At 43.5% G+C, this 23,051-nt stretch overlaps 1 long non-coding RNA gene across 1 annotated transcript in view; it reads right to left on the bottom strand.

The window, feature by feature from the left end:
* Nucleotides 1–23,051, bottom strand: part of LOC112676423 (uncharacterized) — a 47,648-nt gene that overhangs the window by 2,022 nt on the left and 22,575 nt on the right. Inside the window, exons 2-3 of the long non-coding RNA XR_004809462.2 lie at nucleotides 1,563–1,663; nucleotides 424–508 (exon numbers count right to left, since the gene is read on the bottom strand). This is a non-coding gene — a long non-coding RNA (uncharacterized LOC112676423). The remainder of the gene's footprint in view (nucleotides 1–423; nucleotides 509–1,562; nucleotides 1,664–23,051) is intronic.

The raw sequence follows: 23,051 nt of genomic DNA, 5'->3' as shown, positions 1-23,051 counted from the left end.
GATGGAGTCCTCATCATCTCAGGGGGTTCAGAAGTTCCAGGTGCTGCTGGTCTTTTTCTGCAACACGTGGCACTAACGTGGCCCGCAGAGTCATTCTCATCTTAGTGATGTCAGGGGAGTGCCGAGTTGTTTTAAAAGGAACAAAAGCGGCATTGGCACCAACTGTCAGGGACTGTAAGATTTCAGTGGTGTCCCCAAGTGGTTGGGGTGGGGAAGCGGGTAGTTTTGTTGGATTATTTTCCAATTCCCCCATCTGTTTGATTTTTTTTTTTTTTTCAGATTTTCATCCCTCCATGCTTCCTGTAACCAGAAATTCCCTTGTGGTCAGAAGCTCTTCTGTGCCCCTCTGCTTTGCTAAGTGCTCCTATTTGGGGTCCCCACGGTCACCCAGGCAGCCCCCACCATGGCCCCCTTCCACCATACCTGAATGAGACTTTGTGTCGTTCAGATTGCAGGCCTATTCGTGTTGTGCACGGTCCGTGTCACATAGCAGCCACTAACTCTATGTCTGAAATGAGAGAAGCAGAAAATTGGAGAAAATCTCTGCTATTTTATTGTACTTATGGGTAAAAGGCCATTATTTCTCATTTAAGATGTGTGAAATGTCAGGCTCTGGCTGCAGCTATATTTACGGTTCAGCTACCATTGGTAGAAGTTTATAATGATTTATTAAATCTGCCTCTCCCACATGGACATGATTCATCACGCTTCACCCAGGAGCTCCCTGTGCCCCTCGGAACTGGGAGAAAAGCTGTCCTGGAAATGGGCCATGTCTTTCAGAGACTGGAGGGCTTTCCTTCTCTCACCTGGACACGGTGGCTGGATCAGAAATCCCATCTTCAGCACCCACTGTCTGCATGATGCTCATGTCTATGTTGGCTAGAATGAGTGCTCTGGTCTGCAGAGTGTTGGTGTCTGCCTCCTAAATCCATGTTGAAATCCTAACCATTATTGAGATGATTTTAGGAGCTGGGGCCTTTGGGAAGCAATTAGATCATGGACAGTCAGTGGGGAAGAGGGGTGTATCAAGAAAGCCCCCTTGCCACGTAAGAGACAGTGAGAAGACAACCATCAGTGAGGAAGGGGCCCCCACCAGGTGCCACATCTGCCAGGACCTTTATCTTGGACCTTCTAACCTCCAGAACTGTAAGCAGTGAATTTCTCTTGTTTATTAGCCACCTACTTTATGGCATTTTGTTATAGGAGCCCAAACAGACTAAGGCAATGGGCTTGTGAAAAGTCGTGGGGAAGAAGCCTTCTTTACTAGAGTAATAAATGTCACTTGCTGCAACTCATAAATTCTGGAGTCTTCTTGGCCTAAAACAGTAAGGTGTTGGTTCTCCTGGGAGTCCAGTGTGACAGGGCAGCTCTCTTCCACATCACAGCCAGGTCACTGTGGCCCTGGAGTGGGAATGAGAGAACCCCTGGCCCTTGGCCACCACCACCCCTGCCCAGGCATCCCTGGGGACTCACTGGAGGTCAAACCAAGCAGCAGGATATGTCGACCCTCGTTCAGCAGAAGGGGACCAAAGTCAATATTTATCCCTATGCAGTGTCCTTACCAAGAGGCCACGTCCTCCGGTTCCCACAGGTCTGGACCTGGCATCACCTGGCATCACCTGTGCTGCCCACCTGGCACCAGGGGCATTTGAATTCAGGATGCCTGGAATGTTAATGAAAAGTGTATGTTTTTCTGTCTTTATATATGTATTTGTGTGTGCTGATGTCCGATTCTTAGAATAACTTTTTTCCAGTCTGAAGATTGAATGTGAATATCTTGGAGAAAGAAGAGATAGAAGCAGAGGCACTGCTCACTGTGGTCCTTGCAGCACTGCTGGGAAGGCTAAAGCTCTGATGGTCCAGAGACACTGTGCTTTGGGCACGACTCTGCAGTCCAGCCAATTCTGAGTCCAAGGCTGACTTCTGGGGGGAAAGGTGATACTCTGGACTTTGACATTCTAGAACTGAAGCCCACCTTTCATCAAGGGTGGAAGTGGCCACAGGACATTAGGAAGGCCACAGCTATGGATCATTTGACACCAGGAAGGTGAATCTACTCTAAATACTGGTGTACATGATACAGGATTCTGACAGTGGCCATTTCGCTGGGGGCAGCACAAAGGATGAGCCATTTCAGAGGGAGGATGAGAGCTGGTGCAAAACCATGCCATTGACAGCCATCTCCTTGCAACCATATAGTATTTACAAATTCGTCTCAGTATGCAGTCAGATCATAAATGAAGGTTCCCAAGAACCGGCCTCAATGAGGGAAATTAGATTAGATTTAATTCTTTTGATAAATCCTTACTCTGCCCCTGGTTCTGGGAAGCAGAGGACTTGGGAAGGCCTGAGATAAAACTGGTAAGAGCTGGCATATTTAATTTAGTAATTATTATTAATATAAATGATTACTAATAAATGAGATTTTGGTAACTTTGTAATGATGTGGGAAACTTTTTTTTTTCTGTAGTGTGGACAATTAACCATGAAGAGAATAATTCTAGACCTCATAAATAAAAATCAAATTGAATAATCTTATATGCTTAGGGGAAGATGAAATGTTCTACTCATTAGTTTTCATAATTAAGAACAAGAAACAAAAGTGTTCAATAATATAATGGTAAATAATTTAATCTTTATTTTGAGTCTACATTATGGTAAATTAGAAAGAAAATGAGGTTAAAGGAGATATTTGCAGCATCAGGAAGGGTTTCCCGGCATAGCTGGGAGTCTGGAGACCTGAAGTCTAAGGACTCTGTGGTCTACTGAAAGAGATCGTTGTGGGTTGCTCCTGCTGCAAAGCCACAGTCTAAAGCTCTGGTCTGTTTGGTGTCATCTAGAGCTATCTGTGAATTGGAGTCAGAAGGAAAAGAAAGAAAGAGAGACAGAGACGGAGAGAGAAGGAGAAATACAGAGGAAGAGAGACAGTGAGGCTCCAGTAACTCTCTTCCGATAATGGGTACACAGAGAAAACATGTTTTTTTCAAGTACTCACAGAGCATTTACCAATATAGGCCATACTCTGGGTCATCGGGAAAGCTTCAAGTGATTTAAAAAGATTGAAATAATATGAATTCTATTCTCTGACCAAAACTGTGCTGAACTAGAAATCAAAAGATCTCTGAAAGATCTCTGAAACGTTCCCAACTATTTGGAAATTAAATAACACAATTCTAAAGAATCACCCAGACCAGACATTAGAAAGAATTTTAAGCTGAATCAAATTGAAAAGCAAGATGTTGAAATCGGTTTGACATTGGGAAGATTATTATTTCAGGGCAAGTTGGTTGTGACAATGCCTATATTAGCAAAAAAGAAAGTTCTTGAATTAATGAGCTCAATTTTCTCCTTGAGAAATGGAGACAAAAATTGAGGAAGAAAAATAAAATGAAATCCATAGCAAGCAGAATAAATGATAAAGATCAGAATATGAACCAATAAAATTGTGAAGGAAAAGCAGAGGAAAAAGATCAATGAAACAAAAGCTGGCTCTTTGAGAAGATAAACAAAATGGCAAGTCTTTAGTTAGACGGATGAGGAAGAAAGAGGGAAGACACGTGTTGCCAGTGTGAGCAAGTAGAGGGATGAGCTGACTGCAGGTTCCACAGATCGTGAGGGAATCTGCAGGAGGTGCTAACCTCAAGCCTGTACATTCAACAAAATGTAGTTGGAATAAGTTCCTTGAAAGACAGAGTATCAAAGCACAGTCAGAAAGAAACAGAGACACTAAATATCCCTGTGTTTACTGAAGAACTGGAATATGTGTTTAAAACCATCCCATGAAGTAAATTCCAGGCGCAGATAGCTTCATTGGTGAATTCTGTAAATATTTAAGAAAGAAATAATAGCAATTCTATTCACCCTCTTCTAGAAGATCGAAGAGAATACTTCCTTTCCAACTCATGATATGAGGGCAGCATCATCCTTATACCAAACCTGCCACCCATTTCATAAAAACAAAGAACGTATACTAAGAGTTCATGAAAATAGAGGGAAAGGTTTAAACATATATAGCAGCTTTTTTTCGCAACGGGTTTGCCGCCAGAACACAGGTGTCGTGAAAACCACCGCTAAACCTAAACCAAAATGGGAAAGGAGAAGACTCACATCAACATCGTCGTCATTGGACACGTAGATTCGGGCAAGTCTACCACTACTGGCCATCTGATCTACAAATGTGGTGGGATCGACAAAAGAACTATCGAAAAATTTGAGAAGGAGGCTGCTGAGATGGGAAAAGGCTCCTTCAAGTATGCCTGGGTCTTGGATAAACTGAAAGCTGAACGTGAACGTGGTATCACCATTGATATCTCCCTGTGGAAATTCGAGACCAGCAAGTATTACGTGACCATCATTGATGCCCCAGGACACAGAGACTTTATCAAAAACATGATTACAGGCACATCTCAGGCTGACTGTGCTGTCCTGATTGTTGCTGCTGGTGTTGGTGAATTTGAAGCAGGTATCTCCAAGAATGGGCAGACCCGTGAGCATGCCCTTCTGGCTTACACACTGGGTGTAAAACAACTAATTGTTGGTGTTAACAAAATGGATTCCACTGAACCACCCTACAGCCAGAAGAGATACGAGGAAATCGTTAAAGAAGTCAGCACCTACATTAAGAAAATTGGCTACAACCCCGACACAGTAGCATTTGTGCCAATTTCTGGTTGGAATGGTGACAACATGCTGGAGCCAAGTGCTAACATGCCTTGGTTCAAGGGATGGAAAGTCACCCGTAAAGATGGGAATGCCAGCGGAACCACACTGCTTGAAGCCCTGGATTGCATTCTGCCACCAACTCGTCCAACTGATAAGCCCTTGCGTCTGCCTCTCCAAGACGTCTACAAAATTGGTGGTATTGGTACTGTCCCAGTGAGTCGAGTGGAGACTGGTGTTCTTAAGCCTGGTATGGTGGTCACCTTTGCTCCAGTCAATGTTACAACTGAAGTAAAGTCTGTTGAAATGCACCATGAAGCTTTGAGTGAGGCTCTTCCTGGGGACAATGTGGGCTTCAATGTCAAGAACGTATCTGTCAAAGATGTTCGTCGTGGCAATGTGGCTGGTGACAGCAAAAATGACCCACCAATGGAAGCAGCTGGCTTCACAGCTCAGGTGATTATCCTGAACCATCCAGGCCAAATCAGTGCTGGATATGCACCTGTGCTGGATTGTCACACAGCTCACATTGCCTGCAAGTTTGCTGAGCTGAAGGAAAAGATAGATCGTCGTTCTGGAAAGAAGCTGGAAGATGGTCCCAAGTTCTTGAAATCTGGGGATGCTGCCATTGTTGATATGGTTCCTGGCAAACCTATGTGTGTTGAGAGCTTCTCTGACTATCCTCCTCTGGGCCGTTTTGCTGTTCGTGACATGAGACAGACGGTTGCTGTGGGTGTCATCAAAGCAGTGGACAAGAAGGCAGCTGGAGCTGGCAAAGTCACCAAGTCTGCCCAGAAAGCTCAGAAGGCTAAATGAATATTATCCCCAATACCTGCCACCCCAGTCTTAATCAGTGGTGGAAGAACGGTCTCAGAACTGTTTGTGTCAATTGGCCATTTAAGTTTAATAGTAAAAGACTGGTTAATGATAACAATGCATCGTAAAACCTTCAGAAGGAAAGGAGAATGTTTTGTGGACCATTTGTTTTTTTTTTTTTTTTGTGCGTGTGTGGCAGTTTTAAGTTATTAGTTTTTAAAATCAGTACTTTTTAATGGAAACAACTTGACCAAAAATCTGTCACAGAATTTTGAGACCCATTAAAACAAAAGTTTAATGAGAAAAAAAAAAAAAAAAAAAAAAAAAAAAAAAAAAAAAAAAAAAAAAATAAACATATATAGCAAATCTAAGCCAACAATATGCATACACGGTAATTCGTCATCACCCCCTCAGGTTTATTCCAGGAATGCAAAATTGTCTTAGTTTTTCAACATTGATTAATGTTATCACCTTATTAATAGACTGAAAAATTAAAACCAACACCAGGGGGTATGTTTTCCATGTTGTGCTTGGGGGAAGGGTCAGAAAACTATTTAGAATGGTTTAAAATACAAAGTCACTGGGGCATCTGGGGGGCTCAGTCAGTTAAGTGTCTATCTTCAGCTCTGGTCATGATCCTGGAGTCCTGGGATTGAGCCCCACATCTAGCTCTCTGCTCAGTGGGGCATCTGCTTCTCCCCCTCCCTCTATCTCTGTGATCTCTCTCTCTCCCTCTCCCTCTCTTTCAAATAAATAAATAAAATTTAAAAAAATACAAAACCGTTTGTCACTGATATAATGAAATGTCCAGCAGTGGCTATCACAGGCTGGTTTAGTGGTCTCCAAAAGATGTTATCAGGAATGTAGGCTCCTCCCATTCTTTCTTCCTAATGTAGTCAACTTGCTATCGCCCCTCTCATGTTTGATGCCTCGTGGTCCCAAAACTGTTGCCTGAGAGCCAGACATCACATTTGCACAGCCCTCACACAAAGCAGTACCGGATATTAGATGGATGAAAAAGATCTCCTTGTGTATCTTTTTTTTTTCTTAAATCAGGCAGAGAATTCTTGCTCCAAGCTCACCACCAGTTCTGACTTCTTATTTCTCATCCTAAAACGAGTCATATGTGACCCGAGGCCAAAAATCAGGAGGACAACAGCATTACTGTAACTGGATTAGACTAGTCACCATTGATCCCTGGGGTCGGGAATGTGCTTAGCCCAACATCGTCAGGTCTGGTAAGGTAGGAGAAGACCAGAATGGCTGCTGGCTGTTGGCAGGAGACAGTCATTTTGAGTAATTTTAAAAACAGATTTCCAATCGGGGATGAGCTGAAGGAAGAAAGTTCGTGTGGGAGAGCTGACTATCCGAAGGGCTTATTAAGGAGCACCAATTAAAGTGACTAATTATTCATAGTCACTCTGCCCTCAGAGAAACAGCACAGGGGGAGGCTGGTTGCTTTCTTAATTGAAGGTTGCATTTCATAGATGCTCCCCTTCTGGTCATGTCTCACCCCCAAAATTGAGCTCCTTGTCCACATTAAACATGATCACCATAAAACCACATCTATCGCTTAGCGTCTGTCTTAGTGTGTTTGGGCTACTGCAATGGAATGGCATAGAGTGGCTCGCAAGCAGCACTCATTTCTCATGGTGCTGGAGGCTGCAAGTCCAAAATCGGGTGCCCACAAATTCCGTGTTTGTTGAAGCTGCTTCCTGGCTCATGCATGCCTTCCTCTCCCTGTGTCCTCACGAGGCAGGAGTGAGGGAGCTCTCTAGGGTCTCCTTTACAAGGGCACTAATCCCACTCATGAGGCTCCACCCTCATGACCTCATCATCTCCCAAAGACCCCACCTCCTCACAACATCACCTCAGGCAATAGCACTTGCACTTGGGAACTTGGGGGTCACCAACACGGTCATAGCAGCAGCCAAAGAGACATTTGGGGGAGTGAGGGGATAAGAATTCTTTAAATGAAGTTGGTTTGGAGTTGTGGACAGATAGAATTATTTCAAGATTCCCTGAGTGGAACACCTGGGTGGCTTAGTGGTTGAGCATCTGCTTTTGGCTCAGGTCTTGATTCCGGGGTCCTGGGATCGAGTTCCACATCGGGCTCCCTACAGAGAGCCTGCTTCTCCTTCTGCCTAGGTCTCTGCCTCTCTTGGTGTGTGTCTCATGAATAAATAAATAATAAAAATCTTTAAAAAAATTCCTTGAGCAAATAAAAAACCTACAAAGCCCTTTTAGGCTCAAAGAGGGTTTTTTTTTTTTTTTTTTTTTTATACTAGAGACAAATAAACAACCAAGCAGGCATGATTTAGAACTTTGTTATCACTCCTCTTGAATTTTCCAGATTAAACCCGATCATTTTGGGACAAATCACCTCCCTCCCAGTCATTGAAAGAGCTTGGGGTGGTTCACCATGAGCTGCAAACATGGCCATGATAATAAGTTTGATAACTCTGTCAAATACATCCTTAGCATGATATGGAAAATGCATGCATTGTGCTGCTACCAGTTTGGCAAAAATGCCATCTGCTTATCATGGAGGGCTCAGACATGGTGTGGGACTCACCCACGTGGAATTGAGCCTCCGTGAGCTTATTTTGGTCACGGTGACAGCTGACCCTCTGCAGAGACCTCAGGAAATAATAGTCACACTCATTCAGATGCTTCTGCTGTAGTTATGATTCCTCAACAACCATTCATGCGTCTGCTACTGGTAAGAGAACAAAACAAAGTGTGAGGTCAAGTGAGGCACGAGCTGGTGGGAGGGCTGTAGACGTTGACAGGAACGAGCCACTATCGTGGACGGGTGGACAACACTGTGTCCCACCAGCCTCCAATCCAGCAAGCGAGAAGCTGAAGATGTGAACACACCAGAGTGTCCAGACAGGCTCCAGTCTCCTCCTTGCAAACTGGCAACCCCTGTCCTTCTTCGAAAACCATTTTTACTTATTTTATTTTTAAATATAGCAAATACATCAGGTGCCTGGATGACTCACTTGGTTGGGCAGTTGCCTTCAGCTCAAGTCATGATCTCAAGGTCCTGGGATCAAGCCCCACATTGGGCTCCCTGCTCAGCGGAGAGTCTGGTTCTCCCTCTGCTCCTTCTCCCACTCGTGCTCTCTCTCTCCCCCTTGCTCACTCTCCCTCTCTCTCAAATAAATAAATAAAATCTTTAAAAAATAGTTAATACATCAATATGGATTTGCCTAGAAACAAAACTAGAAAGTACAGATTAAGGAAGAAAAGGAAAATCATGAAAGCCAGGGAGGAGGATGATTTATGTCAGTGATCTTTCCAGCACACTGTCCTCAGTTGCTCAACTCAGGGTATGTACACATGGCATTGTGAGCATAATGTCACAAATACGGAAAAACTAGGGGTACTTCCTCTGTTCCCCCACCGATGATGTGATAGCAGCAGTTTTACAGACTGACTCTGGGCTGGCGGCAGGACACCTGTCACACGTAAGCTTACTCACACCCTTGGAAGCCACCTTCGAGGGTAGGACTCCAGCAGCTTGGCCCCACTCGGCTCAGCTTTACAAGACACACTGTAATTAGTCACAGCAGCTCCTTACAAGTAGGTCCCCTGGACTGAAATCAATAATCCGTTCGCACAGTGGATTTTCCAGGCTCTCTACGTCTGGGTGATGTGTCATTGTTTAGATGGTGTCAGTCGGACACCTGTACACCCTGAAATCTGACCACTGCCAGGTGGCCCCTTGCTGCAAACACAGTGAGGCAGGCTGGGCTAGTTTAGAGGTTCGGGACATTGGTTACAGCTCAAACAGCCCATGTGTCAATGACTTTTTTTTTCCCAAAGAAGCAGACTCCCCCAAATCCCCTCCTTTATAAACCGGTAAGCAGGTGGCTGCAATTTCTATCACCCTGATGTTTTAACTTTTTCTTCCTTTCTGGCAGCTTTTTAACAAAACTGCTAATGCACAAATATTTATGCCATTCGCTTTCCCGCACCCATTTTCTTCATTGTCTCCATCAGAGAAAGTTGTCATCAGAAATGTGAGCACTAGCTACCAGAAACCCAATAAGCAAAATAAGGAATGCGTTTTTTTTTTTTAAGAAAAAAAATGTATATCTAAATAGATCACTTGTGGAAAATTATGAGCAAGGACAGATTATGATTTCACATTGTGGAATTGTGCAATTTTCTCCTGCCAGGCCCTGAGCTATCATTATAATCAGAATTCTTCTTCTTGAGGAACCGAGATGAAATTTCAAAGTTTCTAAATGGTGTAAGATGGAGGCAGATAAGCAGCTAATGAAACAAGTTAATGGGAACTCGGTGAGTGGAGAACAGTGAGTAATTACAAAAGGAGATGAGATCTTCCGTCACCCAGTAACTTTTCCACTTGCAGATACAGAGGGACCTGAGTTGGGGTTGGCAGAAATTGTTTCAAGAGGTAAATAGCATGAACTGCTCCATCTACACTCCTGCGCACACCAGGAATGAGCACCTCTCCAGCCCCCATGACATAGGATACACAGAGTCCTGCCCACGGCCACCCCACTCTGCACCCCTGTCTCAGCAGATCCCGGCAGTGGCCTGGCTGAGTCGTCCTGGCTACACCAACCAGATTCCCCTAGGCCACCCAGGGCTGGTGCTGCCCCCTCTCAACTGTGGGGCATGATTCTCCTCTTTAGCTGAGAGATCCCCACCCCCAGCAAGACTTCCCTGCCCTGGCCCCCTGATTCCAACACCTCCAAGGGACGGCACAACCTTGAGTCACCTTCTCATGGCCACAGGTCAGATGACCAAGGGCATTCACATAGAATTTTCTCCTATTCTGTAGACTGCGATGGCATTGACACAGCTCATAGCATTTATATTATAGCTGATATTCCCAAATATGCATATTTTGAGAGGTTAATGAAGGATTTATTCTCTTAGGCTCATTGATAACCCTCACAGTAATATTCTCAATGTAATTGCATTTTTGTTCATATATGAAAGTCCTGCTCCTGGATAACTAATTGTAAAGCTAAACTTGTCAATCCAGCCCTAAGCTGAAAATTATTTGGAGGTGCCCAGGAGGTCACAGAGTGTTGGACTCCTGGTTTCTGTTCAAGTCGTGATCTCAGGGTTGTGAGATGGAGCCCCACATCAGGCTCCAAGCTCAGTGGGGAGTCTGCTGGAGAGTCTCTCCCTCTGCTCTCTCTAAAATAAGTAAATGTATCCTCTAAAAAACCCAGAAAATTACTTGATTGTTTTCTTTTAAGAAACAAACAGTTCATCAAAATTATTAATCTGTAAACTACAAAGTTACTTAGATTAAGCAAAGTGGTTACTTTTTAAAAATTTTAAACATGGTTACATATTTTTGTCTGGGAAGTAATTCCAATAAAGTGATTTGTTTTCATACTCATAAGATGCTACATAATCTTTTTAAATACCCTTTTCATCTCATGGATATTACTTAAATTTATAAAAATAAACTTCCATTTGTTACACAAATTAAAATTCTGCATTTATACTCAAAGGAGAAAAGGGCTATTGCATAGGAATGCACAACATTGACAGAAATGAATTTTTTTAAAGTAGGGTCCATGCCCAGTGTGGAGCCCAATGGGGAACTGAACCCACAACCCTAAGATCAAGACTCTAGCTGAAATTAAGCGTTGGACACTTAACCAACTGAGTGACTCAGACATCCCAGAAGTGGATTTTGGGGGTGTCTTTTTAGGATAGGAAAATTGATACAAGAGTCTGATATCTAAATATAAGTTCAGGAAGCACACATCTGGCCCATTTGTTCTCTCATACATCATCTTCCCTGTTTAGTTTTATGCATTCTTGCAATTTCCCAGCTTGAAAAAAAACACTCCTAATCACAAGGTTCAGTAGTACTCAGCTGGCTCCCTAGAGTCTATTACTTCTTGGATGGCAGAGTGCTGCTGTTGCAAGTGTAGGGAAATAACGGGGAATGCGGTCGTTCTGAAATGTTGTATCATAGTCACTCAGACTGAAGCTTCCTGACTTCCATCAGCCCTGATCTGGAAAACTCTTTAATCTCTGCCAACCACTGGATAGGTCTGAAAGAAATATTCTAGAAAATAGTAGTTTTCTCAGTATACATAAATTGACTTCCTCTGCAGTGAAATTCACTTTTGCAGAAATATAGCAGATGTCAGGAATCTTCATAGGTGATGTGAAGAGAGGTTTCTATTTGTTTAAGATCAGAGAATATCTGCCAGTATCAGGTAATACTGACCTTAACAAAATAATATTCATAATGGTTTATTTCATTCACTGTATACTTACCCCACCCTCAGCTATATCTGGGCTCCAGTGTGTAGTTGTGATGAGCTGCTAGCTGCCACCACATACGTGCATTCTTAATCCTCTCTTTTTCACTAATAAAGCCCCCAATTTTAGCCGGCTGTGCAGAATAAACACTGAATTTCCCACCTCCCTTGCAACAATATGTGGTCTTGTGATTAAATTCTGGGCCGCAGGATATGGAAAACATGCATGCATCTTTGGGATCAAAATGTAAAAGGAGCAGACGTATTAACCCCCCCCCCCCCCCCCGCAGGCTGGAATAGGATGCAGAGATACATCATCCTGAACCATTTAAATAATGACGGTATCCAAGGGATGGGTGAGCAGGAAAACAGAAAGTGCCCTCACATGCCCATTTATTAAGGAATGCCTAATGTTTCCAGAAACCCAGATAAGTGGGTAATAACCATCAGTCTACAAGGCTGCAGAGTCTGGCAATCAGACAGATACACTGAGTTAGCTCTGGAAGTTAGATTTTCCAGCTAGGCCTCTCAATAGGGTGGTGACAGCGAGAGATAAGAATTTTAAAAGCTACAAAAGCAAATTTTCTGTGAAAGCCAGTATTTCATTTTAACCGGCAAAGGATTTAATGCAGGAGGTGGCGAGATAATCCATCAGGGCCGAAAAAAAGCTTTAAATTCCTGAGTAGCAAGTATAGATCTCCCACCCAAACAGTATTACTGGTCATAAAACACTTTCCCTCCTCACATTCCTCCTCAGAAGGCCTCTTGCGTGGCAGGCGGACTTACAGCTAATCCCTTGCAATTAGGGGTTTGATATCTAGATGTTGGAAGCATTTGGCCAAAGGCCCTAGGTGACAAAATGGAAGTAGAGAGAACCCAAAGCACTTATTTTCTGCTTTGTCCAAGGACACAAGGATGGCTTCAAGGCTCCCTACCGTGAAGTCCTTGCTTGTTCATGGCCAAGGACTAAGCTTTGATCCGCACACACCTGGCTCCAATCCAGCTGGAGTGCCGTCCACTACTCCAATGGAGGGGGGGAAATGGGTTTCCTTCCTGCAAGCATGAAGCTGAGAAAAACACCCACTGTCACGTTGTACTAATATGCACCCTGCATCATCCTGGCAGCTCAGACTCTTCATTAGACTTTATGTCTGCTATTGGTTGAATTATTACTTCTTTTTTTTTTTGAAGTGAGCAAGAGAAAGATCTCTGGAGTGGTTAAGATCGGCAGATGCCCAGGCAGTTGGTCTCCTGTGTACACACAGAGAGTCTAATAGAAGAAAATCCCCTGTGCAGCCAGCAAACAAATCTCTAAACTTTATGGGCAGCTGTTCATACAGTTAAACTGTGGCATCCTGTGAAGTAGAGGAGGCGCTGATATAGGTGAGAATTCTGTTAAGATTTGATTATTCATGATACCTGAGGCTCAGTGGTTGAGCATCTGCTTTGGGCTCAGGTTGTGATCCCAGGTCCTGGGATCGAGTCCTGAATTGGGCTCCCCTCACGGAGCCTGCTTCTCCCTCTGCCTGTGTCTCTGCCTCTCTCTGTGTCTCTCATGAATAAATAAATAAAACCTTAAAAAAAGATTTGATTATTCACCATGAGAGTTTTGTCTCCTGAAACTTTTTATTTGGAAAGATGCTTCTGCTGGCTTTTTATAAAATGAAATTGGCAAACATCTGTAACCCATGTCCAGCTCTAAGGGCCAAGAATATGGCTTAATTAAATACCAAGAGGAAATACCCAGAATAGCACAAATTTTCCTAAAAAGAGGTCTGCACTTTACATTTGAGCCCTAATACCCAACTCTAAAGTACAAGAGTATTTCTTTAACCAACTATTGTTAACATAATTATAGAATATAAAAGATAATCTCATATTATGTATTTTTACTATTAAGTGTGTATATGTATATGTCCATTTTGACCATACAAATCCAAATTGGAGATATGGTTAATGATACTCTTTTTTGAGTACAGTTTCAAAATAGTTGTACTCAATTCCTACCTTCAGTACTTTGTATGTAATTCATTCTCAAATCAACAGCTTCATTAAGACAGAGACCAAGATTCTGGGAATTCAGATATTCTTTAATTAGGATATGAAAGAGCTAAATTAAAATTTTATTCTAAGAGAACCATGCCATTTGGGATTTGAGTAGACATTTCTCTAATGAACATATACAAATAGCCCATAAGTACATGAAAAGATGCTTAATATTGTTGGTCACCAGGGAAATGCAAATCAAATCCACAATGAGATGCCGTCTTCCACCCAGCAGGATGGTTATGGACAGAAGGAGGCAATAACAAATGGCAGTGAGGATGTGGGATAATTGGCAGTAGGAAGAGAAAATGGTACAGGCATTTTGGGGGAAAAAAATTGCCAGTTTCTCAAAAAGTTAAATATGCAGTATCATATTATCCAGAAATCTCTCTCCTAGGTGTTTATTTGTCCAAGATAATTAGAAATACATGTCCACAAAAAGGATGGAGCAAATGTTTACGGCGCATCACTCATAATTGCCAAGAAGTAGGAACGACCAGTGTTCATTGACTGATGAATGGATAAGCAAAAGGCTGTCTATCCCTACGATGGAATCTTATTCAGTCATAAAAATGAATTAGTGATTCATAGAACATGGATGAACCTTGAAAATACTACGTTAAGTGAAAGTTGTCAGTCACAAAAAGCCACATGCTACATGGTTCCATGTCTATTTGTTTGTTTTTAAGATTTTATTTATTTATTCGTGAGATACACGAGAGAGAGGGAGAGAGAGAGAGAAGCAGAGACACAGGCAGAGGGAGAAGCAGGCTCCCGTGGGAGCCCGATGTGGGCCTCCATCCCTGGACCCGGGATCATGCCCTGAGCCAAAGGAAGGCGCTCAACTTTGAGTCACCCAGGTACCCCAGCATGGTTCCAGGTTCAGGAAATGAGCAGAACAGACAAATCCAGGGGTGCTTGAGTGGCTCAGTGGTTGAGCGTCTGCCTTCAGCTCAGGGTGTGATCCCAGATCCTGGGATCAAGTCCTGTATCCGGCTCCCTGCAGGGAGCCTGCTTCTCCCTCTGCCTTTGTCTCTGCCTCTCTCTCTCTCTTTCTCTCTGTATCTCACGAATAAATAAATAAAATCTTAAAAAACAAAAAAACAAAAAAACAAAAAAAAACAAAAAAAAAAAAACCACAGGCAAATCCAGAGAGACAGGAAGCCGGTCAGTAGTTTCCAGAAGTGCTGGGGAGGAGCAAGGAGGCTGCTAATATGTACACAGTTTCTTTTTTGGGGTTGATAAAATTACCTGGCAGTGATGGCCGCACAGCCTTGTGAATATACTAAAGACATTGAATTGTACACTTTAAAAGAGTGAATTTCCTAATATGCCGATTTTATTTCCATTAAAAGAAAATGATCAGCGTATCCTTTATTGGCTGCTTCCCTTTCCCTGCCCCATGCCCCTGTCTGTTCCAGTTTCCTGGAGGCATTTCCTACCTAAACTACTTGTATTTCACTAATTATCTCAGGATTTGGTTCGGAAGGAATGCAGATTAAGACAAAATCCACTTCCAGCTTAAGGCAAAAGAGGGGAGCAGAGATCATGATGCCTCAACTCTCTCCAAAGAAACCCACTCTAGCATTCAGCCTCTGGGACACTTCATCTGTGCGTCCTCAAGATCTACAGACACCATCTTTGCAATGGTGCCGAACCCCACTTTGAGAAGCCAGAGTTCTAACCTCCCCACTGCTTTGCTGAACCCTGAAGCATCCCTTTACATTTCATTAGCCGTGTATCCAATTTGTAGGGTCAAAATATATACACTTAATAATATAAATACACACACACACACACAAAATAATATAAATACATAATATAAAATTACAGCTACATTATTTTTACATTTTTACGAATAATATTATTTGCAGATACAAATTTTACAAATTTCCATAGTGACTTTAGGAACACAGTATTATAATACATTTGAGTCACTTATAAATACATGCGAGTCACATGTCTTACACCCATTTTGAAATCTCCACATTCACAAAATCGGTGGTAGTCATTTTTAGTAGCCCTGTGGCATGAAAGCTTAAATACATCCTTCACAATTTAGTATAAAAGTATCCGTAAAGGAGAGGTTTCAAATTTAGGCTTACAATGACCAGATCTCATGCATTTTTATTCTTTATAAAGAAACAATTTATTTCTTTATAATTTAATTCATTTGACCTAACAAATACTTATTCACAGGCTGTGCTGACAAATTCAGAAGGACTTCATAAATCATTCATCAAAAGGCAGTTTGTCACAGATTCACTCCAGCTTTAGAAACAAGCCTAAGAGCTAATTTCGTATTGCTTCTTGAAACGATCCATAATTCATAATTACTGTTTTCTTCAAATGTGACAGGTATTTGATTCTGTAAATGCAGAGTTTGCTGACCACACACCCATACACACATGCATATTTCCCCAAGAAAAGAGACCAGGGGCTCTCCAAAAGAAGGACATTGCTAGCAACTTACTTAAAAATAGTCTAGGGGAAATAAAGCAATTTTTAGAGAAAAACAAAACAAACAAAACATAGGAACCTGCAAGCAGAATTCCCACTGCTGATTTCAGCAAAAGGATGTTAGTTTAAGTTTTATGATTGCTGGCGGTATATGACCTAGAATAACTTTTTGTGTGTTGAAAACAGAAATTTATTTCAGATGTTCGGATAGGTAAATTGAAAGCCCTGGGAATTTCAGCATCATAAATTTCTGATGTGGCTTTGGAATAAATGGAGTATATTGACTTCATCCTTCCTTTTGGACTTAAAAAGTTATTTATTGAGCACTGTTGTGGTAAGTAGCAATATCGGGATGTGTTCAATGCTGAGAGAGGCCGTATATGTTATCCTACTTGGAACACTTAGCCTCCTTGCAAGTATGTGAAAAATAGCTTTAAAAACATTTTTCTGCCTTGTGAACTCAAAAGAAACAACTTCTTCAAGCCTCAGAGACCATAACAATTTTTTTCCTGTTAAAAATGTGACACTAAAACCAATATCCCTCTCTAGAGGGTGGGATGTGACCCCTAGGATGTTTCCTCCCCAGGAACCCCCCTTACACAGTAATTGAGAACAACACAGAAACAGACCGGAAAGGGCTCAGGGATGCAATGTCGGAATCCAGCAGCCCCACACTTTCAAGATTCCTTTTCATACTCAGAGAAGATTAGATACACTCCCAATTAATTCTTCAGACCCTGGAAATAATATTCTTTAAAAACAAAACAGAAACCCAGCAGTGTCAGCAGCGCTCAGGCAACAACGTCCAGTCTGCTCGTCCTCCACCAGGTGAAATACTGACACTTACAGGCTGCTGTGGCCAATTTCTTTTCCTTTGAAGTGATCAACATTTCCAAGACAAGCTCTGGTTTCCTTCTGATGAAAACAGAGCTCACAGCACGTATTGATCTCTAAGTGAGAGGTATTATAGGGATCAATGAGTAAATATGGTAAGGGGGCCGGACAGGACAGCGGCCTCTGATGAGGGCTGCCTGTACCTATGGTTTGTTAAAAAAAAAAGGGGGGGGGGTCAACAGAATAAATTTGAAAATCTAATTGGCTTTATTAAGTGATTCACAGATCAGCAGCATCCTGAGAGGGGTTTTCATAGTAGGGGTGGGGGGTGGGAGTGTGGGGAGTGGGAGAGGTGGGAAGCAGTTGTTAGCAAAAGAAAAGAAAGGATCATTTCAGGCAAAGTCACCTTCCCTCATGGGGAGTAGGAGTTCCATTCAGTGGACTGCGTCACCTTCCTTTGGAGGTTGGAGAAGGCCATGTGACAGATGGCCTCACTGGTGCTGATCAGAAGATTCTTGATGACAGATTAAGACTACATTTCTGGGGAAGCTGGAACTGCGGTTAGTTTAGGCATTAGCCCTGGCTTGGTGACTTGGCCTAGCGATTCCGTTTTGGGCCTTTGGTTTTCCTCTTTAACACACACAGAGCTGCATGGCTTCACGGCACCTCAGGATCAGGATGTCCTCAGGACACAGCTGACTGCGAGGAATAGAATCCCACCCCACCTGCTCATGGAACAGCCACCTTGTGGCACAAGATTCCTCCCCTCGTCTGGGGACCGCCTCCTTGTGTGCTGTCCTGCCATCTGCACACATAGATGCTATCACCGTTGAGGGCTTTTTCCCAGATCAGGTTCTAGAGAGGTCCAGATGATCCCACTTTGCTTCGTTTTGTTTTTTAAAGATTTTATTTATTTATTTGAGAGAGAGAGAGAGAGTAAGCGAGAAAGAGAGCACAAGTGGGGAGGAGGGGCAGAGAGAAAAGGAGAAGCAGACTTCCCACTGAGCAGTGAGCCTGACTCGGGACTTGATCCCAAGACCCTGAAATCATGCTCTGAACTGAAGGCAGACGCTTCACACACTGAGCTACCTAAGCTCCCTTGATATATTTTAAATATATATATATAATTAATTATTTTAACACATAAATATATTTATCTTGTAAATATACTACTTCCAAGATAGCTATGGCACCTGAAAATATGAATTCAGAACACAGAGTAGATATTTTAGCTTGGTAACGGCACCTGATTGTAAGATAGTTGTATATCATCACTGGCCAGCACTCTCCAGCCTTCCTCACTGTGCTTCTGCTTGTGTAAACATCAACCACGTGCACATAATGAATGGCTCAGTTTGTGGCTTTCTTGCAGAGTGTCCCTGCAAATGGTCCTTCTGTGCTTGCTACTAACCCCAACCCCATGGAAGGACTTATGGAAAACTTTCTCCATCAATGGTTGAAAGAACAGGTCTGGAGAAAAAGGGAAGTTTCCCAGAGCTATATCCTTTTATTACAAAACCCAAGCCCTATGGGATGAAATATTGTCCATTTTTCCAGCTCAGACTTTCAGCTAAATGTGTCACCATAATGCTGGCTGGATCTAACGCTCATTTTTCAAGCCTGCAACTCCCCCTGGTCTCCAGGGCCCTGTTTTTAGCAGAAAATATTTGTGCTGGGAATGGACATTCTGAAAGAGAACATAATGAAGTCTTCACTCAGTTTCAAATTTTTCAGAATGTTGCTCATAAGAAAACAAGAGGTTGTGTTTATTTGGAGAAATTTGAATTGGTGCAACTGGCTGCCAGTACAACAGAATAAAACTTGAAAATAAATTGTAATTAGGGGAATCACTACTGAAGAAAAGTTCTGTAAATTAAAAAAAAGAAAAAGCATCATGCTCTGGTGACTCTATGTCTATACAGGTTTCTGTCTTGTCTTCCTACAAAACAACATGGGAAAATATAAAGCCTGTCTGGGGACCCCCGGATATTGACACTGAAGACCCAGATAGAATTGCAGAGATGGAGAGGGGAAAATAATTTCCCAGGAGAAGAATGCAGCAAAGTCACAGTGCCCGTGACAAACCATATTGCACTCCCAAGAAAAAAGCCAAAAACGAGGAAATGATTTTTAAAGCTTCTTATTTTTTTTAAAGATTTTATTTATTTATTCATGAAAGACAGAGAGAGAGAGAGGGGGGGGGGGGCAGAGACACAGGCAGTGGGAGAAGCAGGCTCCCTGCAGGCTCAGGGCATGATCCTGGAGATTGGATCCCAGGTCTCCAGGATCATGCCCTGAGCCAAAGGCAGATGCTCAACTGCTAAGCCACCCAGGTGCCCCTTTTAAAGCTTCTTCTCTTTTTTTTAAAGATTTATTTATTCATGAGAGACACACACACAGAGAGAGACAGAGACACAGGCAGAGGGAGAAGTGGGCTCCCGACGTGGGACTCGATCCCGGGTCTCCAGGATCACGCCCTGAGCTGAAGGCGGCGCTAAACAGCTAAACCACCAGGCTGCCCCCTTTAAAAGCTTCTTAAAACCTGTGTATGCTCACTGAGCATATGCCTTAAACACTCGAACTTAGAACAAAGGAAATTCCTTTGGATTCGTGGGACTGATGCACACTTACTGTACACACAGTTGCAGTACATTTGACTATTCATTTAAAACACATTTACGGATTCGTTAAAAGTGCCCAGTGCTGTACTAAGGAGGTGCTGGTGAGTGAGATGCAGAGGGACCGTCTCCTCTCATCCCCTCTGGAGCTTGCGATCTAGAGGTTGGGTGTCTCCTGGGCACAGATGGTTTCCAAGACACAAATTAGAAGGTAAAATGCCTGACCCAGGGAAAATCCAAGAGCCGAGGATGTGACAGCAGACAGTGGGTAGCAAGAACACCATAAAAATCGAAGGAGAGTCTTCCATGAACTTGTTCCCTGGGCCATCTGGAAAGAGGACAAGCAGGCTTACACCACAGACCCAGTGACAGTCACTGCACTCCACATGGGTCACAGCAATAGCCAATGTACACAGGGCGCCTGTCCCTTGCCGGACACGTGGGATTTTTCATCTTCTGATGACACTTTGGCTCTTTTTATCAGCCCAGCATCCCATGTGGATGGCTATTTTACCTGGACCACTTTATTTTAATTTTTTAAAAGACTTTATTCTTTCATTTACACACAGAGAGAGGGAGGACAAGCAGGGGGAGCAGCAGAGGGAGAGGGAGAAGCAGGCTCCCTGCTGAGCAGAGAGCCATGTGGGTTAAGATCAACAGGACCCCGGATCGTGACCCGAGCCAAAGGCAGATGCTTCGCTGACTGAGCCCCCCAGGTGCCCCTCCCGGACCACTTTTAATTCCCTGATCCAACTCGGCCAGTGGTCCTGGTACATCATCACATCCAACTGACTCAGCAACCAAAGTTGGCAAGGTTGAGCAGGCTGGACAACACGCCGGCAGCCCTGCCTGCCGAGCCAGAGTGGGCCAGCCCTGCTGACACCGGGAAGAGAGCATGAGACGGTAGCCCCACAGCCAGCCCCATGTTGCAGATGTTGGTGAGATACAACGGCATTTCAGAGCAGCTTTGTAAAGGCAAGACAAAGTCTAGAAACCAAGCCCTTATTTCCACAAATAGGTTATAACTGAAGGTGGGTTGAAATTTAAGCAGGTGGTGACAGGCATATTCTAAATTGGAATTAAAACCACTGAAATTACTTCTGTAAGAGCAGACTATCTCTGAATTACGACTTTGGGGCAGACCTGCAGCCTGAGGTAAGCTATATGCCAATGCTGCTATCCAGGGAAGACTTCGAAATCTTAAGCTACGCAGAGCTACGGGGGGACAGGGGCCTGCCATCGCAATCTGTAAAACACTGTTCAATTTTCTGAAGCATTGACTGCCACTGCCCTAAAAACAAGAAATGTGAGCAGAGCTATAATCCATTTCTGTGATACTTTAGACATCCATGTGAAATGCACCGATTTCAGTCCAATATAAGAATGATTGGTCTACCTATGGCCAGCCCCAAGGTAAGGATGTTTAAAAGCCCAGACACACTGCCAACTGCATTCTGTAGGGTGTCTCGCCTCGAATATACCCAAGTCCTCCAGAGCGCTAACCATTAGTTTTCTCTGGGTGAGATGTCATTAGCTTCTCCAGGATCTAGCATTGCCCTTAAGTCACAATCTTTAGGGAAGTAGACAGCGATCATTGCAGACATAAGTGAAAGTTCTGAGTTCCCATTCACAGAGGAGAAATGACACTTGGGTGGCTCAGTGGTTGAGCATCTGCCTTTGGCTCAGGGTGTGATCCCGGGGTCCTGGGATTGAGTCCCACGTCAGGCTCCCTGCAAGGGCCTGCTTCTCCCTCTGCCTGTGTCTCTGCCTCTCTCTGTGTCTTTCATGAATAAATAAATAAAATCTTTTAAAAAAATGAATTGTCAATATAAAATGAACAGTTGATTCCCCCGGACAACTTACATGTTCAAGTGTGATCTCACTTCCCTGTGACAAAGAATCTCTCACAGGCAAGGCAAATATTTGCTCTTGCACAAGAGGTCATTCATCATTCTGTGCTGTTAGCAAGTTAAGACCTAGGGATTGATTATTATTTGGCACCGAAATGCATCCAGCACCCTTAGCTTGAGGTGGAAAATGCATAGTATGTACTTGCAGTGACCCCTTGCCGCCACTCTGGAGCCTCCGGGAGTGAAATCACTGGGTCTCTCGATGGAGATGAAGGAGCAGGTCCATCCAGCAGGTTTCAGGGTATGGGGGACACACCCTCCACAGGCCCAGGCTGAAAATTAAGAGCCACATGCAGGCTTATTTCCTTATTTGCCCTGTTCTGCCTTCTATTCCTTAGCATTGACTTGAATTTTCCTTTATTCCTTTCTTCTCATCTTTAAAATTAAGAAAAAAAAAAAAAAACAAAGATTATTAAGCAGGGCAGCTGAGTGGCTCAGTGGTTGAGTGTCTGCCTTTGGCTCACTCAGGTCGTGATCCTGGAGTCCTGGGATCAAGTCCCATGTCGGGCTCCTTGCATGGAGCCTGCTTCTCCCTCTGCCTGTGTCTCTGCCTCTCTGTCTCTGTGACTCTCATGAATAAACAAATAAAATCTTTTTAAGAAATGATTCCTAAGCACTAAAATCTAGAGAATTTCACGTAATAAAAGGAGAGGTCAGAACTAGCCGTGAGCTGAATTGTCATGTTTCCTTGACATAGTAATGCCGTCTACGCAAGTGACATCATTCAAAGAAAAACGTGAAGAATTTAAGGAATCAGAATTTTCACTCTCTCCCAAAATGAAAAGAAAAATTAAGAGAAAAGACGCATGAATTTTATTTCCCTTTTAGACCCAAGCAAATAAAGACAGAGGGAACAAAGGGGGTATAAGAAGGACGCACATTTTTTTGGAAGCTAAACCAAATGCCAAAGGTAAGGCAATTCAAGAAGAAATCCCATTTATCGCACAAAGCTTCTAAGAGTTTGGGAATCATTGAGCAAACAGACAAACTGGGTGCCCGCAGCTCTGGGGCTGAGCAAGCCTCTCTGGGTGGGCGCAGCTTGCCAACTCCGTCCATGAAGGGGGAGATGGCTGTGTGTCCCCTGGGCCAGATAAGTCCAGTCCTCTGCTACTGCTTCTAACCTCACTCCCTCCACTCTGTCCCAGGAAGAACAGTGGGCGCACTGCCCCTGAGGCCAGGATCTCCTTTGAAACATCCCCAGGCCAGTGTTCCCGCCATGGTGGGGGCTCTATTATGGCCGCAGCATTCACACAACTTGTGGCCACCAGAGGGGCCCATTCTCTCTTCTGCTCTCCCAGATACAGCCCACATGCATCGGGCACCTGCCCGCTGCACCTGCCTCACTGCAGGGGACACGCATCCAGCTCCACAAGTGTCCTGGTGAAGCTGCCACCACCAGACCAGGGCTGAGGGCTAAGGCTCCCACTCTCTGCTTG

This window comes from Canis lupus, chromosome 26 (genome assembly GCF_003254725.2).
Source record: "Canis lupus dingo isolate Sandy chromosome 26, ASM325472v2, whole genome shotgun sequence".
NCBI classification, from domain to species: Eukaryota; Metazoa; Chordata; class Mammalia; order Carnivora; family Canidae; genus Canis; species Canis lupus.
The sequence above is the reverse complement of the archived record's forward strand: the minus strand, read 5'-3'. Positions and strand labels throughout refer to the sequence as shown.